The 27,786-nt window shown below is 39.6% G+C and overlaps 1 long non-coding RNA gene across 1 annotated transcript; it reads right to left on the bottom strand.

Moving 5' to 3' along the window:
- Positions 1-5,970: 5,970 nt before the first annotated feature.
- Positions 5,971-10,498, bottom strand: LOC104449508. The gene is made up of 4 exons (XR_005551927.1): positions 10,262-10,498; positions 9,697-10,161; positions 7,083-7,235; positions 5,971-6,254 (listed from the first exon to the last, which is right to left on the bottom strand). It is a non-coding gene; the product is annotated as an uncharacterized LOC104449508 (long non-coding RNA).
- Between the last annotated feature and the right edge of the window lie 17,288 nt (positions 10,499-27,786).

The raw sequence follows: 27,786 nt of genomic DNA, 5'->3' as shown, positions 1-27,786 counted from the left end.
CCAACTCTGCGACGCCCGGTCGCTGCCCTGAATGAACGACGAACAGTTGTTGTTCCGCTGCACCATCACACCGTTGCTCACTGTCCTCCGTGGCTATTCGATCTTGCTAAGCCGAAAGCTCCCGCAACTAACCCGCATTATGTCGGTGTGAGTCGTCGCAGTGACGTCCTTGCTGTCCCCGAGTCGCGATCAAGCCGGCCTCCATCCCCACGACGATAAGTTTCTTGTTTTGTAGGTCGCTTGAGGTTTGTCTGGCGACTGATCCAATCGAGTATCAACAGTAAGCCACCTTCCGTGCTGCGAATCGCCAAGCTCGCGGTTATTCTCGTTGCTCTACAAACCCGCCAGCCACCTACCTCGCCGCAATCGCTCACTGGAATCCAGACCCGTCATCATTGCTGTGTCCTCTTAGTCTGCAGCCTCGATATTGGCCACTGTTGCGATCCACTTACCGGCTTGAATTGGAAATGTTCATAAATTATGGTGGTTGATGTGAATTATGAGCTAACACTGTAGATGTTTTCATTGCTATGAGATAAGTCCCGTGATTTATCTATTGCGTTTTTTAGTGTTAAATTGCTGGATTGTGTAACTATATTGTCACCTCATATGTTGGGAAAATAAATTAAAATCAATTCAAACTGCCTGCAAAATATTTTTTCGGAATAAAAGAGAAAAGCTACCGAAATAGCCTAATCAAGTCCCGAACTCATTTATCTCTAGTTAGTATGAATAAAGTAAATCTTTCATCATCTAATCGACCTCTCATTATCTAATTAATGTACCAAAGAATAGATTAGTCGCGAATTAATATGGGCTTGGGAGAGTCTAGCTAAATTTAGACTTAGTAGTCCATTAGAGGTTAGATTGCAATATAATGAAACTAAAGTCATCTCGCAACTAATTAGAAGAAATGTGCATTACTTAAAGAGCGTTTAACCTTCCAAGATTTGCGGGCATTGATCCGTGAAAACTGTCATTGTTAAAGTTGATGTACTAAAGGCCAAAGACATCTGATAAGGATGGAGGTGTAATGCTAGTAAACAAATTGCACCTAGTAAACAAATTGCACCTAAAATCAAGATGAGTGAGAGAAGGAAGAGTATCGATGATATAAGGGGAAATGATGCCTCTCAATTGATTGTCATTGGTGTCAAAATAGAAAATCCCGAAGATGTTGAAGATTGCTCGAGGGATCTCACCGATAAGTTGATTATATGCCAATTGAACAAAACTCAAACCACAACGCTTGGACTGTCATGCCCCGATCCTCGAGCGAGCGTCCATCCCTCCTTAGTCGATATAATAGCAATGTCCCAGGATGCATCACCGACCTTGTTCTTTTTAATATGCATGCGGAAGCAATTAATAAATCCCCAAACAACAACAATATGAGATATAAAAGTAGGACCAATTTTTCTCAAAATACTTTTTTATAAACACATAGGTTTATACACAGAAACCTACAAAAAGGAATCGGCTTTCAACAAAAGAGGAATGTCCTAGGACTAGCTAGTCAGACATGCTCACCAATTCTCCGGGCTTCACCTTCTAAACTTCAGGCCTCGGGCTCCCCCATTGCTTTCAACTAAGGGCTTGAAAAGTATAACCAGTGAGACAACGTCTCAGCAAGTTCTACCCCCTAAGACCTGATTAGGAAGCCAATACACTCTAGAGGCTGCTTAAGCACAACACAAGATAGAGGACTTACCTTGGCCTTAGTTCCATCCTGCATGTTAGTACATATCAGATATACAAGAACCACATCAATTTACAGCATCAGATCAAATCATTGATCAATCGACCTAATCGATTACATGTCACCACGACCTTCCCCTAGTCGGTACATTTAATACTATCTATAAAGTCCGACCTTAATCTAGGACTGCTCATCCAAAGCTGGAAATAGATAATATAGCTCGTTAAAAGCTGATAATATAGTATACTGTATATATGTTCGCCCAAAGCTGATAGATTAGGGCTCCTAGGCCAATCTAGTATACTATACATATTCGCCCAAAGCTGATAATATGTGATCACCCAAAGTTGATACTATGGTATACTATTTATATGCTTGCCCAAAGCTGATAGATTAGGGCCCCCAAGCCAAGATAGTATACCATTTTCATCATATAACAATTCATCATTTTTATCATACTCGATAAAAATAGCCGTGTATAAGTATACGATCGGCCTTAACCAAAATACAGTATTTTCACCATTGAAAATTTCACCATTTATATGGTCTACTAAAATATTTTTGGCGTTGTAAACCGACGTTCGATTATTTTCCAATCAATTATCAAAATTGGTTAATTTAGGAATAAAAACCTAAAATCAGAATTAAATCGATTCAACACGATTTAGCACTCAAATAAATAAACAGACTGCATCATAATAATCAGCATAAAATTCCGGTCGTCTATCCCAATCTAATTTCCGAAAATTAATGAATTAATTAATTAATTACGAAAATTCTTAAATAAATGCAATAAATCCAATTTAGGCCCGTAATGCTGGACGTCGAAACAGACTCGGAAAATTTTCGAGACTCGTTCAATAAATAATAACACGAGTCTACTTGCTAATATCACTAACCAATTACCCAACATGCATTGATAAAACACTAATTTAATTGTTATACTCTAATCTATCCACTTAATCACACTTAATTAAATCTAATCAATCCCTAAGCATCATTAGCCTACTAAGTGAGGATTAGTGAGTAAAATTTACTTGTTTAACGAACGATTCGATGCAAAACAACAGAAACGTCGCGGGGCTTGATTTTCCTCAAGGTGGGCCTAGCAACCGAGGCTCAAGACCACCTCAAAACGAGCCTTGAAGGTGGCTGGATACCCACAAACTCAGCCTCTGTTTTGAGCTGCAAAAACAAGGAAACAAGGTTGGTTAGGCTTCTGCTTCTACTTGCTGGATTGCAAAGAGGAAACCAGCGGCTTCAATGGCGAAAATGGGCTGATCGGAGCTCCAGCGAGTGGGTGGTCGGCAACCAATGGATCCCGGGGTCAGGGGGGATGTGTTGGTGGTTATAACGGGCAAGGGAAGGGTCTAAATTGAGAGAAACTCGGGAAAAACGCAAAACGGTTCAGGTGAGCAGGGGACCAACGGACCGGCGATTGGCGGCTTGCGACAGCCATACAAGACGGCCGGCGGCTCCATTCAGGGTGAGGTCAGGCTCTTTGGAACGGTCTGGATGTGTTGGTCATGGTGATGGGTGGATTGTTGGCTAATTCGTTCAGGAAGACCACTTTCAACTCAGATCTTTGGCGAAAGGTCAACTGGAGCAGAAACCAGCAGAAAAGAAAAAAAAATGAGGAAAATGATCCGGCGGTGGTTTGGCTGCTCCAGCAACTTCCTTAGCTACTGGTGGTCTTCAAACAACAAGGATGGAGGGAGAGGAAGGCTGGCCGATTGGCTTGGAGAGGAAGAGAGAGATGGAGTGAGGGACAAGCTTGGCTTTGGTGGGGTCTCATTGGCCAATTCTTCCAATGCTTTGTCCCCTTGACTCTTCCTTGGCCAAGTATGGTCCCTTGGCCCTCTTTCAGCCAATAAGGCCTCCATCTAGAAGCTTATGGTGGTCCAAATGTTAAGGGTGGTGGGGGCGTACGAAATTCCAAGCAAAAGGCTTTAATTGGACACCTGTTTGTGCTTAATTCAATCCAATTCAACCTCAACAAATCCCGTGGTCGAGTCAATACTCAATCTAATATTTTTCCTCATCCCTTGAACCATCTTACATCCTAATTTCGCGATCAAAAACGGTCCCACGCTGACTTTTTTCCAAAAAGTCTCGGGTTGCAGAAAAATCTTTTGAGACTGAGTTGACGCTCCTAGAATTTATTATGACATGATAGAATCTTCAATTTCTGAAATCGGATTCAAATTCGCAATTAATATCAATCCAACGCGTTTTTAGTGTGACCTAGGCTACTTGGTAGGTTTCAGAAATTTTTAGTACAAATGACTCGTGTTCGATTTTTATTGAGCCACAATGAACCCACTCGACACATTTGCGACTCTCAGTGGTCGTGAAAATCTCAAGGTTTCAATTACGGGCACATGGTACCCAAAACGACAGAAAATCGATCTAGTACCGATTGACGAGAATTTTGCAATCAAGTGGAATCACCCACACTCTGATCACATATCTCAGTTGAATCAATTTATCCCTGATTTCGGATCGATTTTGACAATGCCGTAATGACCTTTGCAGACTAGTATGGTCGAGTAATCGACTTCTGATTGAATTCTCAAGTCCATTGCATTAAAATCTCTTGATGACTTCCCAGATAGTTTAGTTATCTCACGAGTGATCGGCTCTGAGAATAGCGCCATAGACGCATCGATGAAAGGCTTGATTTATTCAATTGAAAACAATACTAAAAATTTAGGATGTCACATGGACAATGTCTCGGGAATCTCTCCTTGCAACCCATTTTTTACGATGAAAATAGTGCAAAATCGGGAGAGTTTTCCAATAGAATGAGCAATAGATCTTGTAACTGTTTTTAGCCGAATCTAAAGCTTGAAGCTTTGACAAAGAGCCGAGCTCATAGGGAAGTTTGCCTACAAGTTGGTTATTGATGAGATTCAAAATAACAAGGTTTGAACTCTGAGAAATATCGGTGGGCATTTCTCTGCCGAAAGAATTGTTACTAAGAACGAGAAGGGGTAGGTGAAACAAGTGGCCAATGCTTTGTGGAATTTCGCCACAAAAACCGTTGTTTTGTAGAATAAGGCTTCTCAAGAAAGAGAGGTTTCCAACATGAGGAGATAGAAGACCGCTCAAGCCTTTCGACCTCAGGTCGAGGGACACAACCCTTTTAGGATGCTATTTACTGCACACAACACCTTGCCACTCATAGTGATGAGAAGAGTCATTCCGCAAGCTCAAGACTCTGAGCGGATCGTCATCCACACACTCTAAAATAGATTAAATTGGGCCAATCCATCTGGTTCATTTGCATCGCTGAACTCGTCCATAATGGGAGCTGAGCATAGAAAAAGAGGAACATAATCACCACATGCTTTTCCATTGTGAGTGAGCTCTGAGTCCTAACAAGGTGCAAGTGAAGTCTCTTCCTGGTTGAACTATATAATAAGTGAAGACCTTCAAAAGCAAATGCATTCCATTGATCAAGACACCTTTTTACACGGCGAAACCAATCCAATTGGATAAATATACGAGTTTAACCCAAACCAAGAGTTAGACTTTAAAAGTACTGTAGATTGGCCGAACCTAAGAGAGGGGCACAAACACGTACTCATGTTGTTTTAGAGTTGTAGCTGCACAGAAAAATGGAGGATTTGACGGCTGCACAGTGACTTCCTAGGACTTCCTAGGACTTCCTAGAAAGTCATGCTACGAAGAAAGGAAACCAAGAACAGAGTAGGTCCTTGATTTTCAGCCATTTCGAAGAGAGCTTTTACTTGCTCGCGGGCAAAGCGTGCGATTTGTACTGAGTTTTTTAAATCCGAAATGAGTTGTCTATTTGTTAATACCTTGGGTTTGAGTTTAAGTTAGTCATGAGAAACACTAGAGCATGTTGAATAATTGTAACTCAAATTCTCCGATTATAGTAGATTTTCACTAGTAGCATTCCTCGTGGATATAGATACCAATACTCGGATTGAATCACGTAAACATTTGCAGTCCTTTATTGTTTCTCTTTTATTTTTTTCGATGATCTCACATTAACTTAATTACAAAATCCTTAATAGCTTTCGCATTAGTTAATTTTACAAGAAGTTTTACTTCTCACCTGATATATGGTCACTCTGTGAGTCCTAAACCATCGGTTTTCAACATTTTAGGCATGAATTGCTCTTTCAGAAATGGTCAATTGTGAACACAACCCAACAAACCAAAACAATTGCAACTCACAGATGTAAGCAATAGCTTTAACTGGTTCATCGCCTGATATCATCAGATCAACCTGCCATACCGAAGAAGAGGAAAAACTTTGATCGCATCTCATTAATGAGAAGTAACATTCAAACGGAAAATACAAATCATATACAGATGTTGAGAGAAAAGATAAAGGCCAAATGTACAAGAACTTCCACCAAAAAACAATTATACGAGATAAAGCAGCCAATAGAGGAAAGTTAGAGACTCATGCTTCTGTTACTAGTGCGCTCGTCACTGATTTTAGCTGCAAGTGCATCTTTGACATCATTGGACGTGGCAGCTCTCTTCAGCTCTTCATCCAACGTAAATCTGAACCTCGTGCCTGAAATTAACACAACATTATGAACATGGAGGCACAAAGATGACCAGACAATAGATAAAGTAGCAGAAAGCTCCTTTTTGATGTCGCAAAACTCTTTTGCGGTGCCAAATCCCTGTAAGAGAGGTCAAATTGAACGACCATTCACAAAAGTGACAACCAAGAAACTAGCAAGATTTTCGGGTCATAAATAGTTGAACAAAAGCGCAAGCACATTGGAAGCAACAGTGCATGGAGAGAGAAGACACAGCGATAAATAAACAAATATTTGCTCCAAGCATTGACAATCTAAGAGAAAACACTGTGCTAATGTCACGAATGAATGGCCATGGATACAAAATGTAAAAGGCCATGAGCTCATTGCATTTAGCTTTCATGACGATTCTTAGGCCCTCTTATCTATGACGACGTACTCGACACCTATAGAAAGTAAGTTTGTTCGACAAGTCACTCAAGTGAATTAGCAAAAGAAAGAATAATAGTTTAGAGGAAAGTTCCCAGACCAAGACTGCTTGAGAATACACATGTGATTGTCAGAATTCAATTCACTTTACTGTTGATTATGAGCTACATACTTGTCATTTGTACACTTGCATTCCTCAAGTACCAGTGTCGCCATTGAGCATACAAGTGGCTGCCCTATTGATACCACCTAACTAAATTCGGTTGTCTTTCTTTCCCTAAAAAAGAAAGTTCACAAAAGAGCTAAAAACTATTTTTGCTATTTTCTAGTAATGATACTGTCTAATAAGCTCTGACTAAACAAGATAATGAGATATGGGTGGAAATAAAACACACGACAGATGAATTAACAGCTGTACTAATGCATACCATCTGGGTGGGAATGTGGCTATTCTCATTGTACTTTTCAGACCTTAAGTTCACAAATCTATCCATATATCATAGAGGCGCATCCTCGCTCTTTCCAGATGTTTCGACTGGTCTAGTTTGCCGCAAAATATCCAGTCAGAATGGAGACAGCATCTGCCACGAGAATATACCACAATTTTAATTCAATCAGACAACATGGGCAAATATTCATGAATAAGAAGTAGCAAATTCAACTATGCCAACAAAATCATAATTCATGACTAACATACAAAAACAAGTTAAGAGAGAATTACCGGAGACAAAAAAGAAAAGCCCTTCTACAGAGCTCATGAAGACAGTAGACCTACCGCATAAAAAGATCAAACAAAAAATAATGGGACAAAAAATGGAGCAGAAAATGGGTATTCTCAAAAGTACATACTTCATCCTGCACACACTCCTTAATCCACTTAAAGTGAACCATTTGTTCTTCACTTAATCATATTTTAAAGCCCTTGGAGAAATAAACACACTCCTTATTCCACTTAAAGTGAACCATTTGTTCTTCACTTAATCATATTTCGAAGCCCTTGGAGAAATAAACACAAGAGAGCCAATTAATCTCAATATGAAAAAGGTTTTACAAGTTTTGATTCCCTCCAGATTGGCTTTATCTCTTGGGAGACTGCTTTACCAATCATGAGGTGATGAACTTCTGACGCAGTCTTATTACCAAAAAAAAAAAACTTCTGACGCAGTCTTTCTTTGAAGGGATATAGAGTTCGTGAAATATGCATGAGTTAGGCAATTGGGACCCTTCTTTGACTTATTTGATTTACTTAATAGTTTTTGGATTGGGTTTTGAGGTCCATGAAGAGCAGTGTGACCACACAGATAGAAATGGACAGAGAAACTTACTAAAAGCTACAAGGGTCTGGCACGACCTAAAACACATGCGCACCAACCCTAACGCATAGATCACATTCAAGATGTAGAATCCACCGTATATAAATGTCTAGTACATCAAATTTCATGAAGTAAAAGAAACAGCTAATCATGAAGAATCAAGAGTCTTGCATCTTCATAACAGCAATCTCTACACCTTCAAAACACTCTTTTAATCCTCTTCCTTCGCACTTAACTAGCATTGCTTGATCCCGAGGTCTTAGTTATTTGTCTAGGTGTCATGGACCTGTTCCTCTTTATATTATACTCTAGTGAACACTCCTTTCCAGCCTTTCTTTTTTTCAGTAACGACGAAGTGCACAATGAACAAATACCACTGCTCACATTATAAACTTCCGTGCAGAATAAACAAATGACTGCCCAACATGTCATCGAGTGCAATATCAATATCATAACACTCTTTCCCTAGAAAGAGATTGTTCGTCATCTTTTTCAAAGAATATGTTTAACATAATAAATCCACCATTTTTCACAATGTCATTCACTTTGATTCAAGTATAATAATTGTATCGTTTCTCTTCAAATCATTTAGCTTGAATGCAATAAACGATTCTAAGCAAAAAATTTTGCTTAAAATGACAGACATTAAATCATTTATAACAGTTTGAAAGCATCCTGGGGCCTTTCTAGGAAAACATAATCATTCTCTATTCAAATAATCACCCTGGCACCTTGTCGAAGGTTGGGAAAAGTCCTATTTATTGAGGGTTGTGGCAAAGGGGCGTCACCACACAATAACAGGCTATAGCGATGATATGGGGATGCAAATTTAGTAATCAGTAGCATATATAAGATGAACATGTGCAAATGCATAAGAGAGTAACTCATAAATGTGGTGCCAAGGTAATCCTAACTCTTCATAGAAGTAAATTCACCAGTCTAAATGTCCATCACAAATATTACATGACACCTAGGCCTCCAGCAGGCTAGAAATGGCAGAGGCTGAGAGTAATAAACCTCTGAAAATGGCAAGTGCTCCTGGAGAACAGGATATTGTAGACTTTTTAAAAGAGAACATCTTCTTGTTTTTCTTTTGTATTTAGGTGTTTTTCATGTGGATTAGGAAAACTTCTTGCTTCACTGGCTAATAGTGCTGACTGCCGAGGCAATTGCCGGAAAAACTAGCAGATGCCTATATTTCCCAAAAACAGCCTTCAAAATTATGAAGTTCACATTACTGTTGTAACTTGTAATGCTAAATCTATTCAAAAAAGACTGTCAAATCAACCATTTGCATTCTTAAACTTGAAGATTTATTACGTAAATCACTATAGAGTTATCACCAGCAAATAACAACACCCATTGACTAAATAACCAAAAAAATGCAGTCTCAATCCCAGTACCTTAATAAACAATAGAACAACAATGATAAAGACCTCAATTAGTCGTTTTTCCAACTGATTAGAAACAAAACTTCATAAGTGATAACAAAAGTATTGCATTTTCTAAAATTTGCACTCCAAAGAAACAAAAACCCTCAATCAAACAAATTAAAAACACGTCTGATGGGAAGGGAAAGGAAGAACTTGAACTGGATATAACTAAACATGTAATTGGACAAAATATCTAAAAGAAAGACAAAACAACATGCTTTTACACGATTAGTACTGCAAAGGAACTTAAAGGGACATCGAAGTGAACACCCTGCTGCACTAGCAAATACACTAACCTTATCACGGACCCAGCCACCAGTGACCCGCAGCTGGGTGGAGAGATCAAAATGGCGAACGGTGGCAAGAAGCCTCTCAAAGATCATCTTCTCCTTCTCCGTCAAATCGATCTTCTCCCTCACTCGCACCACCGGCGAATTCGTCGACATTGATTTGCAACTCAAGAACCCTGCTGTTTTAGTTGGGTTTCGAGCATTGAGAGGACTCCAAACGCCTCCTAAAGCAAGAGAATTGCCACTACGGATGATGCTTCTAAGAGAAAGACCGGAATTGTTGCCGTTCAATAAGACCTGAACTCATGCTGGAAACGTCCTCGCTTCAATTCACTCGATTTTTCCCTTCCGTCGCTAGGAGAATTCAGCGCTGCGCGAGGGGAGGGTAAAAAACCGAATTCCTTTTCCCTTCACAATCGAGTATCGCAACTCTCAAAAGCCCAATCGAAGTTTCAATTTTTCACGAGTACACTGTATGAAAGTAAGGATCAATTTTATATATGAAACGACCACCGAGCCCACTTACAGTTCCAGACGAGAAAAAATTGAGAGAAAATACAGCGACCGATACCTTGCAGGCGAAAAGCCGCGAGAGCATGTCCAAGTAGAGAGAGAGAGAGAAAGAGAGAGAGAGGAGGCGATGAGGAGTAGCTGGAGGGGCGTTGAACGCATAAAGATGGCGGATGCTTCGGAGGCGAAGGCAGGAATTAGACAGCGACGAGTGGAGGCGACACGGCGACGATGGGCTGAGCAGAAGCGCAACGGCGCGGGCGGGCGAGACAGACCGATGCCCAGAGATGAAGAGAAACTGAATAGTTCTTCTAGACGATGACGCGTGATTAGAAAGTCCTAATAATTTTTTTACCGTAAGAAACCTCAAATTAATACATTTATTTATGACAAATTTAATCTCTATTAATTTTCGTTTGATTTGATTGTTACCAAAAATCACAAATTCTCCGAACTGTTCCACGAGTTATCTAACTCAAGAATTTGGCACGGATACTAATTGATAATAAATTTGTCATAAGTGTACTGTTTGGAGTTTTTAATGGTCAAAAAATTAATTTAAATAAATTTATTACAAATATATTAATTTAGAGTTTTTATAGTATTAACCTAATATTTAATCTCATTTTTAGTTCTTAAACTTAATTAAATTATACAAGGAAAAAAATTCAATTAAAGACCTAAAGTGGAACTGTTTTTTCAAAAAATGACTCAAAATGGATATTGTCTCAAACAAGAAACTGAAGTGACCAACTTAGTTTCAAATAAGACCTCGACTTAAAAGCCAACCAAATTTTATTTGCATCCAGGGGTATTTTTGTCCTTTTTCCTTCCTTTTTAAATTTATTTTCTCCTTCTCTTTTTTTTCTTTATCATCATTGTGCCTTCGCCTTTTCCACTCTTTAGATCACGTTCTCCAAAGTCCATCTCTATCTTCCTTGCCGAATTAGCCATCAACACCCTCAACCTTATTTGTCATTGCCCTCAACAGCAATTCCAGTACCTTTGTTGAAAGATGGAGGTCAATCCAAGCCCTAGATCGAGCACGAGTGGACCAAGATGTGACGCTCAGCTCGATTCGATCCCCACATCTTGTGGTCGTGGTCAAGCACGAAGCATGATGAGGTGTAAGCCATTAGCTTGCTGCCCTCGTTGTTGTCGATCCTTGAATTCAAATCGGTGCTCACACAAGCTATGATCGATCTTAGCGAGGAGAAGCCAGATTGAAGTATAAGCCAAATTTATTAGAGGTTTTTGAGGAATCTCTTTGATACTCATATGCATTGATTTGTTCAGTGAAATATGTGGTTTTGGGAATTTTTGAGCGATTTTGCACTTTTTTCATCTTGTTATTCTCTCTCAAATTTGTGTAGATAATATTTCAAAATTAGAGAGGCAAATTTGTTTGAACATATGTAGACTAGAGTCATTCATTTTTTAGATTTAGTGTTGTCTGATTTGAATTGCCACCAAAGACGAGTATCTTCAATCACAGGTCATGATGATTCAGCAGCCTTTGAAAATAACTAGCATCCACGACACAATTAGACCCTCTCAAGAAACCACATATTTCACCTCAATGCAAGCTGCGTCTATGAATGTTATGAATAATCCAACCCGAACCCAATAAAACATTCCCAAGAAGCTACGAGTGAAAGTTATTGTGGCATAGACAATTTCATTGGCGAGGAGAGCATGAAACTGTTACTTTAATTGCCATAATAAGTTTCTACAAGCAAATTGAATAAAAACAAAACCCACTAATGGATATTTCTTGATTCTCAAGTTCATTATCGTCATCGGAGAAGGTGAGTGGTGGTGGCGAATAACTTAAAAACCGGCTTATGCCGAAATTGATGAGTTCTTGGGTGAGGATGCAAAATTGCATAATGTAGAGCATGCGCTTTGAAGTTTGCTAATGGGGAGACTGTAGAACTGAAGCACGCAATTTGCAGTTTTGCAAAACTGCATAACTTCTCGAATATCTTTTCTTTTTCTTCTTTTTCTAAATTGTTCAGATTGTTTTGCACCTATGCAAGCTCGTGCGTGAGGAGTCTGATACATTTGTCAAAAAGGAGGTGAGCATGATGAAAAAAGAAAGAAAAGAAAAATATAAAGGAAAAAGAAAAAAAAATCTTTAGACGAAAATACCCCTAGCTACAAATAAGATTTGACTGGTTTTCAAGTTGAAACCATTATTTGAGATTAAATCGATCACTTTGGGTCATTATTTGATACAATGTCCACTTTGGGCTCTTTTTTTAGAAAACAGTTTCATTTTAGGCTCTTAATTGAAATTTTCCCATTATACAATTGAGAATATGACCGAAGATTTAATATTATTATAATGACCATCTTCCCCTTGCCCAAAAAAAAAAAAAAAAAAAAACCACCACCTAAGATCAACCTTGGCGAAAGTTAATAATCCTAATCACCTTACTTCCACTTCTCCTATTAATTGTCATTTAAAAATTAATTGGCGTTGACATAATTTATTACCTTTTATAGGATATACCTCTACTTTATATTTTTCTACATTTATAAATCTATAAATATATATATTAAAATTATGCATCTATCCATCTCTTAATCATTTGAGAACAAATAGAGAAAAGTGTCGCATAGGACTTTTGTATAGTATGTATGCATGTACTTGTAACTTCTAAAGAGTCATTCAGTTCAATTTAATGGCAGTATTAGAGATTGCAGAGTTCAAATGGCTTAGCTCAATTTTGTTAATTCTGATAGTAATTTCTTATTTGATATCTACAGGTACTTTCCCCATTACAAAAATTATATAAATTCTCAACGATTTTCCTTTTCTAATTTGATCTAACTTTTTTGGGAGAATGTTAAGAAAGATAAATTTGATTGCCAGCTTTCTAACCTGTTCTTTTTAATTTCCTTTTTAACTTTTCTTTCAACGTTCTTCGAGGTCCGATGAAAAGTTATCCACTAGAAAGTTATTATTGAAACATGTTTTTGCCCCGATACGTAGTTCCACATTTCGTTGGATGGCTACAGAGATTCTAACTTGCCATTTTTTTTTACACTCATATCTATATAATTTGCCAGAAATTTTCTGAAATAATTTATTTTATTATTTATGGGCATATTAATTCTGCACAACTGCCTATGTCTCCATTTAGTTTACTTTATTGAAGGTCTTATTATGTCAACTCAGTTGATGGATTCATGTTGATCTTGATAAAGCATGCAAACATGGCAATTTTAATTTATACCATCCTATTAGCCCAAAATCAATATGCACTATTTTGTATAAAAATAGATAAGTTAGATTTCAGTTGTATTATGCGTGTGTCTAGAAAGAACCTTCTTGAGTTCTCACTTGATCTCATGTCTTCTTTTTTCCCTTATATTATAGTAGACAATCTCTTTCTAAACAAGCAGTTTAGAATATCGAAAAAGACAAAAGCCACTAGACCAGAGGGGCAAGCAGCGATAGCAGCTCGGGGGAAGCTGCCTTCACCGCCGTGTACACTACTAACCATCTTCCTTCACCGGTCATAGATAAAATCCCCCCTTGAACTCTTGCACGACACTCCCCCTTGTTATCCTCCTCTTGAATTTATTTGTCGTCCGTGCTTTGCCCTTCTTCGACCTCAGGAGTGCATCGAACTTGAGCCGGCATGGACGACTTTGTTGTTTCCTTGGACCTAGTATCGAATATAAGGGATATAGATGTTGGAATCCTCTCTCTAATCATCTTTAAATCTCTGGTCATGTTCTTTTTTAAGAACACGCCCCTTCAACTTTCATATCTTATTTTACTAATCCTTATATTTTGTTCCTTCTAGGATAACCCAAGTCCAGATTCCACGGGGCTCGAGTAAGTTCCCACAGACTTACTGCCATGCCTTTGGGTTGAGTCTCCCTCATCTGGGGATTCAAATATTGAGAAAACCCTCACTTTACTCGACAACATATTTCTCGAGGAACTGTTGATCTTGTTCATGTCCATTCGGATGTTCAAACTCGGGATGGTCTTACAAAGGCTCTTTTTCTTGCTTGATTTTCTAGTTTCCAAACTCCAGTCGATTTCCTAAGGACAATCTTGAGCTTGGGGAGAAATATTATGATATTATCAAAATATTCGGAGATTTGATCGGATTGATGCAATAATGTATTGCAATTAAAAAGTATTAGAACAATATGTAAAGGAACGAAAGTAATCTAATAAGAAAACTATTTACCTAGGCATATAAGCAAAATTACATAGTCAACTTTAATTTCGTTAAATCTGACGCAATCTCTTGGTAATATTCTGATAATGATAGTACGAGATCATCTGCATCAATCCTCAAATAAAACCCTCTTTTTGTGATGAAAGGCACGCAGCACTCACATTTTCTAATCTTAAAAAACTTAAGGATAATGGGAATCACTCAAAATTTATTAGAGAGGGACTTCTAGAGGAAAAATTAAAAACAGATAATCCACATAAAGAAAATAGTGAGATCGTAGAGAAGGGGCGGAGAGAGAGGGATGGAGATAGTGTACTTATATTGAACCATCTGAATTTTTGATAGGGTACTTATATTGAACCATGCGAATTTTTCTTGTGCAAAACTAAATTAATCCTAAGAATAGTCTAGTCCAAGCAGCTCTGCACTGAACTTGCTTCAACCGAGCCTCTACTCAGATCCATACCTAGCCTTGATCTTATGCAGTTCCTTGAGTGCATTGGCCATGTCCATCCGATCCCTCGATAACTCATTGAACATGCAACTCTAATCCTCAAGATAAAGGCAATGTAGTCTCTCGTCCTTTCAATGTCATTCTCGCTTTCTCCATTAAAATTGGCTGAGTCCACGATCTCCATCTCTTGGTCTAGCAGAGTCACCTTTACAAAGGTGTGGAGGTTCAAATGATCCTTGAAAGCCTCTTCCGTGGGTCTTCTCCCAGTGAACATTTCCAATAAAAAAATGCCATAGTTGTACACATCGCCTTGTGTTGATATCATCTTCCCCGTGCCATACTCTAAACTAGTGTACATCAAGCAATATGCAATGAAAATTCAAATTCAAATTTGGTTTCAAGGCCAATGCAAGTAAAACTTAGACAATAAATGAGAAAATTTTCTTACCGGGAGGGACATAGCTTATAGAACCTCTCACCACCACTCAGCTACTGCAGTTGTCAATGTCCATGGCCTTCATTTTCATGGTGGAGTTGATGTCTGCTAGCACAAAATCCCCAACTTGCCCCATCATCTCATTGTCTAGAAGGACATTACTCAGCTTCAGATCTTCATGTACAATCTTTGGGCTGCAATATATTCGATTGCGGAAGCTATGTTAATGGCAATGTCTAACCTTTGCATTAGTCCTAAATGTCTTGGTTTTCCACACCCCCTAAGGTTTGACATTCTAAGACAAAGCACCTCTATGGCCCAAGTTGAGCACCTTAACCACCACCCAGCTGCCTTCCTATGCAGTTCCTTTATAGATAGTACCATATCTATGTTTACTGATTACATTGTTCTTAGAGAATCCATCTGTGGCTCTAAAGAGCTCCCCATAAGAGACCTTTGAAAATTGGTGTTTAAATGACAATTCAGTTGAAGAGGTATTCTTTTTCAACTTCTTTCTTCAATACCAAAAGATAAACAGGCAAAGACATAGAATGAAGACAGACAAGATGGCCACCATTGTGATGATTACTTCAATTTTTTCATTCCGAAATGGTTTAGAGGTATTAGATAAGAAGGAAGGTTTAATTCTACAAAACCTCCATAGAGATTTCCATTCTTAAAGAGGGGTAAGTACAGTACAAGTATCAAAACTTTCGTATAACACTCACTTTGGTGCTAAACCTTTTTTTTTCGCTCACTTAAGTGCCACAACGGAGAGAAATCGATCACTTGAGTGCCAATTATGACCAAATGTCCAATGTGAATTTTTTTTTTTTATTTGTAATTTTTTTTGAATTTTTTATTTCCATTTGTATTTTGCTTTTTTTTTTCCCCTTTAAGGTCAGCAAGGGTTGTGACCCTCGCCAGCCGTGGCTGCCTTGCCCAGATTGGGTAAGGCCCCTTGCCAGTCGCTAGGTGGCCACGAGCGATGCTGCCTAGAGCAGGCAAGGGTCATCATGGCCTCACTAGCGATCGGCAAGGCCCCAACAGCCTCGCCTAAGGCCTTCACGATGAGGGAGACCAAATCTAGGCAAGGCCGCAAGGGCCCTCGCTAGCCACAAGCAACACCACTCAAAGCAGGTGAGGGTCATCGTGGCCTCGCCTAGGGCCTTCATGGCAAGGGTGGCCAGATCTACACGAGGGCCACCTCGTCACCAAGGCCCTAGGTAAGGCCGGCGTGGCCTTGCCAATCGCTGGCAAGGTCACAACGGCCCTCTTCATCTCTAGGTGGCATTGCTTGCGGTTGCCCAAAGTTGGACGTCGCTTAGAGTGGCCCTAGCAGCCTTGCCCAAGACCTTCGCAGCCAAGGGCGATGTGGCCCTCACCCAATCTAGGCGAGGTGACCATGACTGGCAAAGGTCACCGATGACCCTTGTCAACCCTAAAGAGAAAAAAACAAAAGGAAAAGCAAAAATTAAAAATTAAAAAAAAAACAATAAATACTAAAAATACTAAAAATATTAAAATAATATTTTCTGGTAGCCACGTCAGCTTTTCCGGTAGGCCAAATTGGAAGTAGCACTCAAGAGATCGATTTTTTAAATTTGTGGTACTTAAGTGAGCGAAAAAAAGTTTGATACTTATACTATACTTACCTCTCTTAAAGATGGAGGCAGCACTAGTATTGAGAAATACTCCTTGCTTTTGAACTTCTCCTTTGAGCTTGTTTAAAGATAGATTCAAGTACTTTCGATCCATAAGTTGAGCGAGAAAACTTGGGATTTCACCAAAGAAGTCATTATGGGAAACATCCAACTCTTGTAAGCCCCGTAATGTGCCTAAAGCCAAAGGAATTTCACCACAAAAGGAATTGACTACTAAGCCGAGATGCTGCAATAGCAAGTACTTGTTGATGGAGTTGGGAATTGATCCTATCAACTTATTGTAAGATAGATCCTATTCGACAAGATTGGTCAAAGATCCAGCTTGAAATGGAAGAGATCCACTCAACTTGTTATGTGCCAAGCTGAAGATAATTGAAATGGTAGAAAGACTAAGAACCTCCCTTGGGATTGAATCACTCAGAATATTGTTTGAAAGCTCGAGCTCGTTTAGCTACATGTAGTTACCAAGACTCTTGGGTATTTCCCCGTAGAAGTCGTTGAACAATAGATAAAGGCGATTCAATAACGTCAAATTGCTATCAATGGCAGGATTTCTCCTGTTGACATGTTATTCGATAAGTACAATGCGTGCAAGTTATGGAGTGCTCTGACGGAAGAAGGAACATGGCTGCCAAGTGAATTGTTTGTTATGTCAAGAATGGACAGGTTGAAGAGATTGCAAATACCTAGAGGAATGGTTCCACGCATTGGGTTGGACGCCATAGAAATTACTATAACATTGTTAGAAAGATTGCTTATGGAATCCGGCAACGGACGTTCAAGAAAATTGACGCTCACCCATATAATTTCCAGCCTTGAACAATTAGTCAATGTGGTAATGAAACTGATGTCATCTCGCAACTGGTTAAAACCAAGGGACGTTACTTCAAGAGCTTTCAGCCTTCCAAGATTTGCAGGCATCGATCTGTGAAAACTATTTTGGCCAAAGTTGACGTTTTGAAGGCCAGAGGCATTCAATAAGGACAGAGGTATAACGCTTGTAAACAAATTGCTCCTAAAATCAAGACCAATGAGAGAAGGAAGAGTATTGCCCGTATAAGGGGGAATGCTCCCTCTCAATTGATTGCCCTTGGCGCTAAAATAGAAAATGTCGGAGATGTTGAAGATTGTTGGAGGGATCTCACCGATGAGTTGGTTAAATGCCAATTGAATAAAGCCCAAACCATGAAGCTTGGATAATGCCTCCGGAATCTCTCCTTGCAACCCATTCCCATGATAGAATGAGCAAAAGGTTGGGAGAGATTTCCAATAGAATGAGGAATAGATCCTGTAAGATTATTATTAGGCAAATATAAAATTCAAAGCTTTGACAGGGAACCAAGATCATCAAGAATTTTGCCCATGAGTTGGTTACTGATAAAATCCAAATTCTCAAGGTTTGAGCATTGAGAAAGATTGGTGGGCATTTGTCCACCGAAAGAGTTGTTACTAACAACAAGATGACGAAGGCAAAACAAGTGGCCAATACTTTGTGGAATTTCACCGCGAAAGCTGTTGTTTTGTAGGACAAAGCTTCTTAGGAAAGAGTGATTTCCGACATGAGGTGATAGAAGACTGCCCAAGCTTTTCGACATTAGGTCGAGGGACACAACCCTTTCAGGATGCTATCAACCCCATACAATACCTTGCCACTCATAGTGATGAGAAGAGTAATTCCACAAGCTCAACACTTTGAGTAGATCCTCATCCACATTGTCTCTGAAGTAGACTAAAGTGAGACGATCGGTCTAGTTGGTTTGCATTGCTGAACTCGTCCATAAATGGGAGCTAGGCATAGAAAAACAGAACATAATCGCCATATGTTTTTTCATTATGACTGATTTCTGTGTCCTAATAAGTTGCAAGCAAAGTCTCTTTCCAAATTGAACTATATAAGAAATGAAGACCTTCAAAAGCATTTGTATTTCTATTGATTAAGACACCTTTTTAAATGGCAAAACCTAAGCGGATCGGATATATATGCAAGTTTAACCCAAACCAAGAGTTGGACTTTAAAAGTACTGCTGATTTGGCGAACCAAATAAAGGGGCACACACATACAGCGGATTAGGCGAACCAAATAAAGGGACACACACACGGGGACACACCTCAAAACACATACTCACGTTCGAGTTGTAGCCGCACATCAAAATGGAGTATTTGATGGCTGCGCAGTGACTTCTTGGAAAGCCATGCCGCGAAGAAAGGAAATCATGAATGGACAAGGTCCTTGATTGCCGGCCGTTTCAAAGAGAGCTCCTACTTGGTCGCAGACAAAGCGTGCAATTTGTGTTGCGGGTTTTTTTACATCCAAAATGAGTTGCTTATCTGTTAATACCTTGGATTTAGGTTTACTTTGGGCATGCAAAACACTTGAGCATGTTAAGCGATTGTAACTCCGATTTTCCGATTATAATAGATTTTTATTAGTGGCTCTCCTCCTAGATATAGGTGCCGACACTTGAATTGAATCACATAAATCTTTAGTCTTTGTTCCTCGATTATTTTTTTTTCGTGAATTCACATTGACTTAATCATAAAATCCATATTAGCTTCCACAAGCGTTATTTTTACAACAATGTTCGCTTCTCACCTGATATATTGTCATTTCATGAGTCTTAAACCATCGGTTTTCAACATTATAGGTGCGAATTGCTCTTTGAAAAAGGGTCAGTTGTGAACCCAAAGGAACTGTTGAGGAAAGGGAAGATGTGGCATCCCAAAAATTCAAGACAACCTCTAAGGTGTATTAAAACCCATAATTAGGTAATGAAATTACCTATGGTTTATGCTTTAGCCATTAGTTTTCTCTTAAGGCTAAGTGATATATGATTGTGTTCATGAATTTTTTAAATTAGAACTATAGGATAAATTAATGAGAATAATCTATGCTTGGCTATGCACCTCATAGACTAAATTCCTATAAATAAAATGTTACAAGATTTTGGCCATGTGGAATTTAAAATTTATAAAAGAAAGAATAAAAGGGAAAATTTTTATTTTTATTTAGGTTTGGGCCTTAGGCCCAAGGGGTGGATTTTGGTGGGCCGAATGGCCGGCCCAATTGAAGCCCACAAAGGGGCTGTCATCGGCCACAAGGAGGCCGGCCCAATTGAGGCCCAAGAGGAGTGGCCGGCCCAAATACCCCAAGCCCATTGCATGGGCTTTGCCAAGTGGCAAGGAGGTCTTCATGCATTGGCTTGTGGAGAGGCATGTGATGATGGCAAATGATGAAAATTTGGGGGAATAAAATGGAAGGAGAGAGAGTGGCCAGTTGGTTTCCGTCCGAGAGAGAGAGAGAGAGAATTGCGAGAGAGAGAGAAGGGCGCCGAGAGGAGAGGAACCGAGGAGGAGGAGGAGCCGTCGCCGCCTGCACGCCGTCCATCCCTCGCCGGTGTGCTGTCCCTTTTGCTGCCATTCGTTCGGTCTTAGAGGCAAGTTGGGACTGATTTCCACTCTTGCATGTTTGCCTTGCATGTGTGATTTGTTGGTGGTAGGTTTCGGATGCTAGGGTAGACAAAACCGAAGCTAGAATGTGACTTGTTCTTGAGTGATGTTGCTGTTTTCGTATGAACCGCCTGAACCAGAATCTTGTGAGAGCTTGCATGCATGTTTCGAATTGTATTTTTACTTTGATTCATTCATGAAAGTTGTAGCCAACATCTTAAAATACAACATACTAAAATTTGGTGCAAAATGGTGGAGATTTAAGGGGTCAAACCCTCATCCTACAGAGACACTAGATCTGGAACTGTTTTGCTGACCTTTTGGTAGATTTGCGGTTGCATGTTGATTTTTATCAAGAATATATCTTATAATTCTTCATGGAACTTGTATAGAACATCTTAAATACTAACATACTCAAATTTGAAGTGAAATGAACAAGTGTAGCCTAGTGAATCGACTTACTCTTGAAGACGGTAAATCTGGAGATGCGGTACTGGACACCCGAGACTTCATGGACCCATATGGTGACTTTTATTTGGAAATTTGACTTAGATCCCTTAATTAAAGTTGTAGGGGACCTCTTGAAGTAAAACATATACAAATTTCAGAGAAACGAAGAAGAATAAGTGGGTAAAAACTCGGTATTTCGGAGATGACTACACTGGACGTTTCGGTGTGAAAACCAGAAGCTTCGGACGACTATAGGAAAATATCTAAAACGAATCTGGCCTAGAAGTCTTCATAAAAAATTTACTTTAGTGTCTTAAATATAACCTGGTAAAATTTCATAATTTTTGGAGGTCGTTCGGGTATTTTAATCGAATTATTTCAAAAACTGCACATTCTGTTTCTATCCGAAATTGCATGCTGTATTTGTGTGAATTATATCTTTTGTGTGGAACTCTATTGGCCATGTGTTTTTCATGAAATCATTATCTTATTGTCTTGTCTATCACGTGCCTTGATTTCATGATTTTTGAGAATCATATGGATATTTAATTTAAATATTTTCTAAAATGGTACAAGTTGGAATTTAAATAAACTTCAAAAAGGCATGATAAATGGACTATTCTAAATTGTACGAATTCCGTGAATTTTATTGTTATGAATGATTGTGTCTTGCTACATGTATGATGATGACTAGAGATGCATGTAAAGGATGGAAGTGATTTTGTTTGCCATTACATCTTGTGCCATGCTGAGTTGAGACCTAAATTGGTGAACATAAACAATGATAAATGAGGAAACTGTTCGAGGCGGATGATAATGCCCTGGGAGTATCAGGATGCCCGGGATGGGGGGTGCCGGATGCCCGGAATGTATAGAGATACATGGCGGGATGGCCTCGGGAATTTCGAGATGCCCGGAATGGTTGGGTGCCGGAAGCCTCGGAGGTCTTTGCCCGAGGGGATGCCTCATGATGCCAGTTGGGATGCGAGATGCCTGGAATGTGGGGGTGCTGGATGCCCGGTGGCCTTAAATGGCTGAATGCCGGAGGTTTTTCTCACGATGCCAGATGGGGTGCAAGTGTAAAGTATGGGATGAAATTGAAGATCCCGAGAAAGAGTGATGTGGTGATCGAATTGAAAGTTAAAAGTGGAAATTGAATCATGCATATATGATATGATATGATGATGATCACCTATGGCATGATGATTTGCATATATGATATGATGATGATCACTTATGGCATGATGACACATATGATATGATATGATGATGATCACCTATGGCATGATGACATGTATATAAGATATGATGATGATCACCTATGGCATGATGATATGCATATATGATATGATGATGATCACCTATGGCATGATGACACATATGATATGATAGGATGATGATCACATATGGCATGATGACATGTATATAAGATATGATGATGATCACCTATGGCATGATGATATGCATATATGATATGATATGATGATGATCACCTATGGCATGATGATATGCATATATGATATGATGATGATGATGATCACCTATGGCATGATGACTTACATATATGATATGATGATGATCACATGTGGCATGATGACATGTATGTGATATGATTGTGATGAGGATGTATGATGCTATATGCATGGCTTCAAGGTAAGTAGGCTTGGATGCATAAATGACATGTATTATGTTGCGATTGTATTGTATGATGCATTGAGTGGTTTATTGGTCCTTTACCTGCTGAGTGGTTGTACTCACCCTTTTTGGGGACCAACATTTCAGATTAGAAAGATGCCGCTTCTTACCGTCACGCGAGGTACCTTCTATGGCCTCTTCTCGGATGTAGAAGTAGAATGTACGGAGATCAACTGCGTCACCGTCCCTGGATTGACTTTTGTGTGAGTGCGAGTGCTGGTTATGTACAATATGGGCCTGGCTGGGGGCCCAATCATCCAGGAGTTCATGTCAGTTCATGTTCGCCGAGACGGAGTATTTAGGGGGATGTTGCCGCTACCACCACCCGACGCGCCAGGATGGGTATGATGGTTGCGTGAGAGGTAGAGAGCTGGAGTTTCTTTTTGGGAGTAGCCGCCGCTGTTAGATGGAGGACGTCATGTGATTACTTTAGGGGTTGTAGTATTTTTTTGGGATGTGGCCAAGTGTAGCTGGAAATCTTGGCTTTCTTTTATTGTATCGACCCGCAAAATATCCATCACGAAAATATGTAAATCAAAGTGGCATGGCTCTATCTTTTCCTATGGTACTTAGTGGTGTGCAATTGTATCATGGTCGTTGGAGTGAGAGATGGCAATATTATATTTTGCTTCCGCTAACGAGTCGCGCTGGGACCGTTTCAAAAAAAAAAAAAAAAAGTCTATGAACTTTGACGCTTCTTCTAAGAGATGTAATTAGGTGTAGCATTAGGTGCCTGTGGCTCCTTGAGGAAGTTCGGGGTGTCACAGAAGACCTATCAATTTGGCGGATTAATAGATGGCAGATCGGATCTTGCTTTAGAAAAAGAAGAGAAGAGACGAACAAAGAACAGGTGGATGCCTACCGTGGATCTTTCGTGTCATGTGAATTGCTTTTAGAGAAATGGTCAGTTCTGAGCCCAATCCACAATAACAACCTACGGCACTCTTCTGGCAATGTCGGTTCATGTTCTTGAGGTAGACTGAAGACTTACCCAAATAATTTGCAACTCACAGATGTAAGCAATTGCTTTAACTAGTTCATTTCCTGGCATCATCAGATCAACCTGCCGTACCGAAGAAGGGGAAAAACTTTGATCACATCTCATTGATGAGAAGTAATATTCAAACGGAAAATACACATCATATACAGATGTTGAGAGAAAAATAAAGGCCACATGTACTAGAACTTCCACCAAAAAACATATATATGAGATAAAGCAGCCAATAGAGGAATGTTATAAACACATCCTTGGGTTCTAATGTGCTCGTTATTGATTTTAGCTACAAGTGCATCTTTGACATCGTTGGATGTGGCAGCTCTCTTCAGCTCTTCATCCAACGCAAATCTGAACCTTGCGCCTAAAATGAACACAAGATTATAAACATGGAGGCACTAAGATGACCAGTCAATAGATAAAGTAGCAGAAATCTCCTTTTTGACCGCGCAGACTCTTGTACAAATTCCTTTACCAAAAAAAAAAAAACTCTTGTACAAATTAAACGAAAATGAGCATCCATATTACGTGGCAGAAGAATGGAAAAAAAAAGAAAGCTTCTTTGTAGGATCAGCTGCGAAATGCAAGGTTTACAAAGCTCATCCAAGAATAAAATCATTCAGCATTCCCAATTCAGGGATTGTGAGGATGCAAGAGGATCCAAAAGTCTTCCAAAGATACGAATCATACATAAAATACAAACGGTAGGCTCATGGTTCTAGCACACTCTATTCTAGGTATATCTTTCATGAGATCATTACCTTCTTGATTAAAACCTTTTACCTACCTATGCAGTCATGTGTTTACCCACGTAATACATCCATTTGTACAGAAAAAAGATGCTAATAGAAGAAAGACAGCATTTGTTGCATGCATGCGTATTTAGACGACATGCGGACCTCTCAAGTGCCATAACTTTGCACAAACGAACACTTAAGTGCCATAACTTATGAAAGGTACACTTAAGTGCCAAAATCGGAGTAAAAGGAATCACTTGAGTGCCAATCCAGCCAAAGTCCGGCCAAAATGCCGACGTAACATTTTCCGAAAAACCGAGCCCAAAACGGCTGTTTTTGCACACCGACGTGGCCGAGATAATGCAAAAACGGCGTTGTTTTGGACTAACGTGGTAAAAAAAATAATTAAATTTAGTTAAAATATTTTAAATATTTTAAATTGTAAAAAAAAAAAAAAGGAACGGGGAGGCAGCTAAGGGATCAACCCTTAGCCGCCCCGCCGCCGCCGCCGGAAGGGCTGGCGACGGCGAGGGGAGGGTCGGCGGGCTCACGAGCCCTTGCCGGATCTAGGCGAGGGCCGCAAGTCCTCACCGCTGGCCACAGATCTGGGAGGGTCGCAGCCCTCGCCCAAAGTCGCCCGACGGGCGGTGGCCCTTGGCCCGGCCCGGGCGAGGGCCGCCGACCTCGCCAAATGCGGGCGAGGGCCGCGACCCTCACCTCGATGCAGGACGAGGGCTCGCGAGCCCTCGCCGACCTTCCCACCGCCGTCGCCGGCCCTTCCCGGCGACGGCGGGCCGCCTCCCCGTTCCCTTTTTTTCTTAATTTTTAAATTTTTTTTATTTTTTTTAATTATTATTTTTTATTATTTTAACTAAATTTATTTTTAAAATTATTATTTTTAAATATTTTAACTAAATTTAATTAATTTTTTAATTTTTTTACCACGTCAACCAAAAATGACGCCGTTTTTGCATTATTTGGCCACATCAGCGTGTAAAACGGCGTCGTTTTGGGCACGCTTCGCCGGAAAAATGCCACGTCGGCATTTTGGCCGGACTTTGGCCGGAATAGCACTCAAATGATCCGTTTTTCTTCGAATGTAACACTTAAGTGTACATTTCGTAAGTTATGGCACTTAAGTGTCCCTTTGGGCAAAGTTATGGCACTTGAAGCGTTCTTTTGCCGTATTTAGACTGTCACATGCAACTCGTAACACAATTTCATGCAACTAGCGCGAAGGCAACAAGCTATGGCATTGACGAGAATGGAAGGAAGACAGCATTTGGTGCATGCGTGTGTAATCGGACTGTCACATGCAACTCTTAGCACAATTTTATGCAACTAGTCCCCAGGCAACAAGCCGTGGCATTGACAAAAATACAATAGAACTTCCCATGTTTACATACATAATTCATCCATTTGTTCTACTAACAAACAAATAGCAATGGATCGCATTATAAATGGTCTCAGGCACACTGATAAGAATATCCAGAACTAAATATACACTAGAAACAAAAGCTCAACAGAAAATTCAATAAAACAGCACCAAAGAAAAAAGCGCGAAGAGCGCGCACAGGATCATCCCGAAACGTTTCCTTTGGGGCTAAAGGTGTCACAATTTTTCCTGATTTAAGATCATCAATCCCTGTACAGTGAACAAAATTAAAAAAGCAGAAGAATTAACAGTGTAATTCCCCAAAAAAGTCTCACGAAAAGAAAATCAAGTCAAAAGATCTATTCTAACCTCTCCCACTTAAATCTTCAACTGAGCTGGTGTTGATATTGTAAAACATGCTTTCAGATAAAAATTTAGGTCATCAAACATCTGGACCAATGTAGAGAGGAACGATACAAATAAGAGTAGCAAGCTGTTTGAAGTAACGGATTGAAGTAAACAAACTTCATAATTTAAACATATAAAGAAGCAACCGTTATGTGGACGTCCAGTCATGTCTAAAATAGAGAGTGGACTATAGTCTTCAGAATCCTACCTCAATTAACATACAAATTTCACAAATTAATGAAAGGCATGTGGTGCTAAACCACTTCATTAGCTGAGAGAGAGAGAGAGAGAGAGAGAGAGAGAGAGAGAGAGAGAGAGAGAGCAATATCCAAATAAAGATTTGAAAGACTGTACATTCCATGACTTCTTGCCAGCTGACCAGAAAATCAAAACGACCAGCAATTCCTCTTTAATTGTCATCTAGTTAATTGGCATTAGATTATCAACAGGCAGTAAGTTTCGAGCTACATATGCTTCACAGAAGAGCAGACTATCTCCACTATTAGTAACTGGAAATAAGGTTGGATAGGGTAACAAAAAAATTTGTTATGTATCAATTATAGAGTAATAGAATGATTTGATTCATTCAAAATATATTTAACTAATGGGCGTTAGATTAAATACCACCTAAAACAAAGCAATGGATTGTTTGAGAACAATTTACCAGATAAATAAATGAGAAGAGATACCTGTTTATAGTAAAATCCTTTCAGTAAGCATCCTCTTCTGCAGTGCCAAAATCCTGTAAGAGAAGTCAAATTGGACGACCATTCACAAAAGTAACTACCAAAAAATAGCAAGATTTTTGGGTGATAAATAGTTGAACAACAGCGCAATCACATCGGACGCACCAGTGCATGGAGAGAGGGGACAAAGCAATAAGTAAACAAAAATTTGCTCCAAGCATTGACAATCTAAGAGAAAATACTGTGCTAATGTCGCAAATGAATGGCCATGGACACAAAATGTAAAAGGCCTTGAGCTCATTGCATTTAGCTCTCATGATGATTCTTAGGCCCTCTTATCTATGATGATATACTCGACACTTATAAGAAAATAATGTTTGTTCAACAAGTCTCTCAATTAGCAGAAGAAAGAAAAATAGTTTAGAAGAAAGTCCCTGGGCCGAGACTGTTCAAGAAGAGACATGTCATTGTCAGAATTCAAGTCACTTTACTGTTGATTATGAGCTACATAATTGTCATTTGTACGCTTGCATTCCTTAAGTACGAGTACCACCACAGAGCATGCAAGCGGCTGCCCCATTGATACCACCTAACTAATTTGCTTGTCTTTCTTTCCCTAAAAAAAAAAGAACACGAAAGAGCTAAAAACTATTTTTGCTTTTTACTGGAAATGATACCGTCTAGTAAGCCCCACCTAAACAAGATAATAAGATACAAGTGGAAAGAAAACATATGATAGATCAATTAACAGTTGTACTAAGTTGCTGCAACTGGACCAGGTTAACCCGGTTCCTGGATCAGCCCACCCGGAAAACAGGGTCCAGGAACTGGTTCCCAAAATGCAAAATTGGTTTGAACCGGTACGGGAACCGGTTCGGAGGGATTATCCACCCATAAACCGGATCGACCGGACCTGTTTGGGAACCGGTTTGAGAACCAACCCAAAAAAACCAAAACCCTAGATTGTTTCTATATGCTCTCACACCCGTAAATTTCCCCGAGCTTGCGACCTCCGCCGATTCCCTACACCGCCGG

This window comes from Eucalyptus grandis, chromosome 6, assembly GCF_016545825.1.
Source record: "Eucalyptus grandis isolate ANBG69807.140 chromosome 6, ASM1654582v1, whole genome shotgun sequence".
NCBI lineage: Eukaryota > Viridiplantae > Streptophyta > Magnoliopsida > Myrtales > Myrtaceae > Eucalyptus > Eucalyptus grandis.
This window is presented reverse-complemented; position numbering and strand designations above follow the sequence as displayed.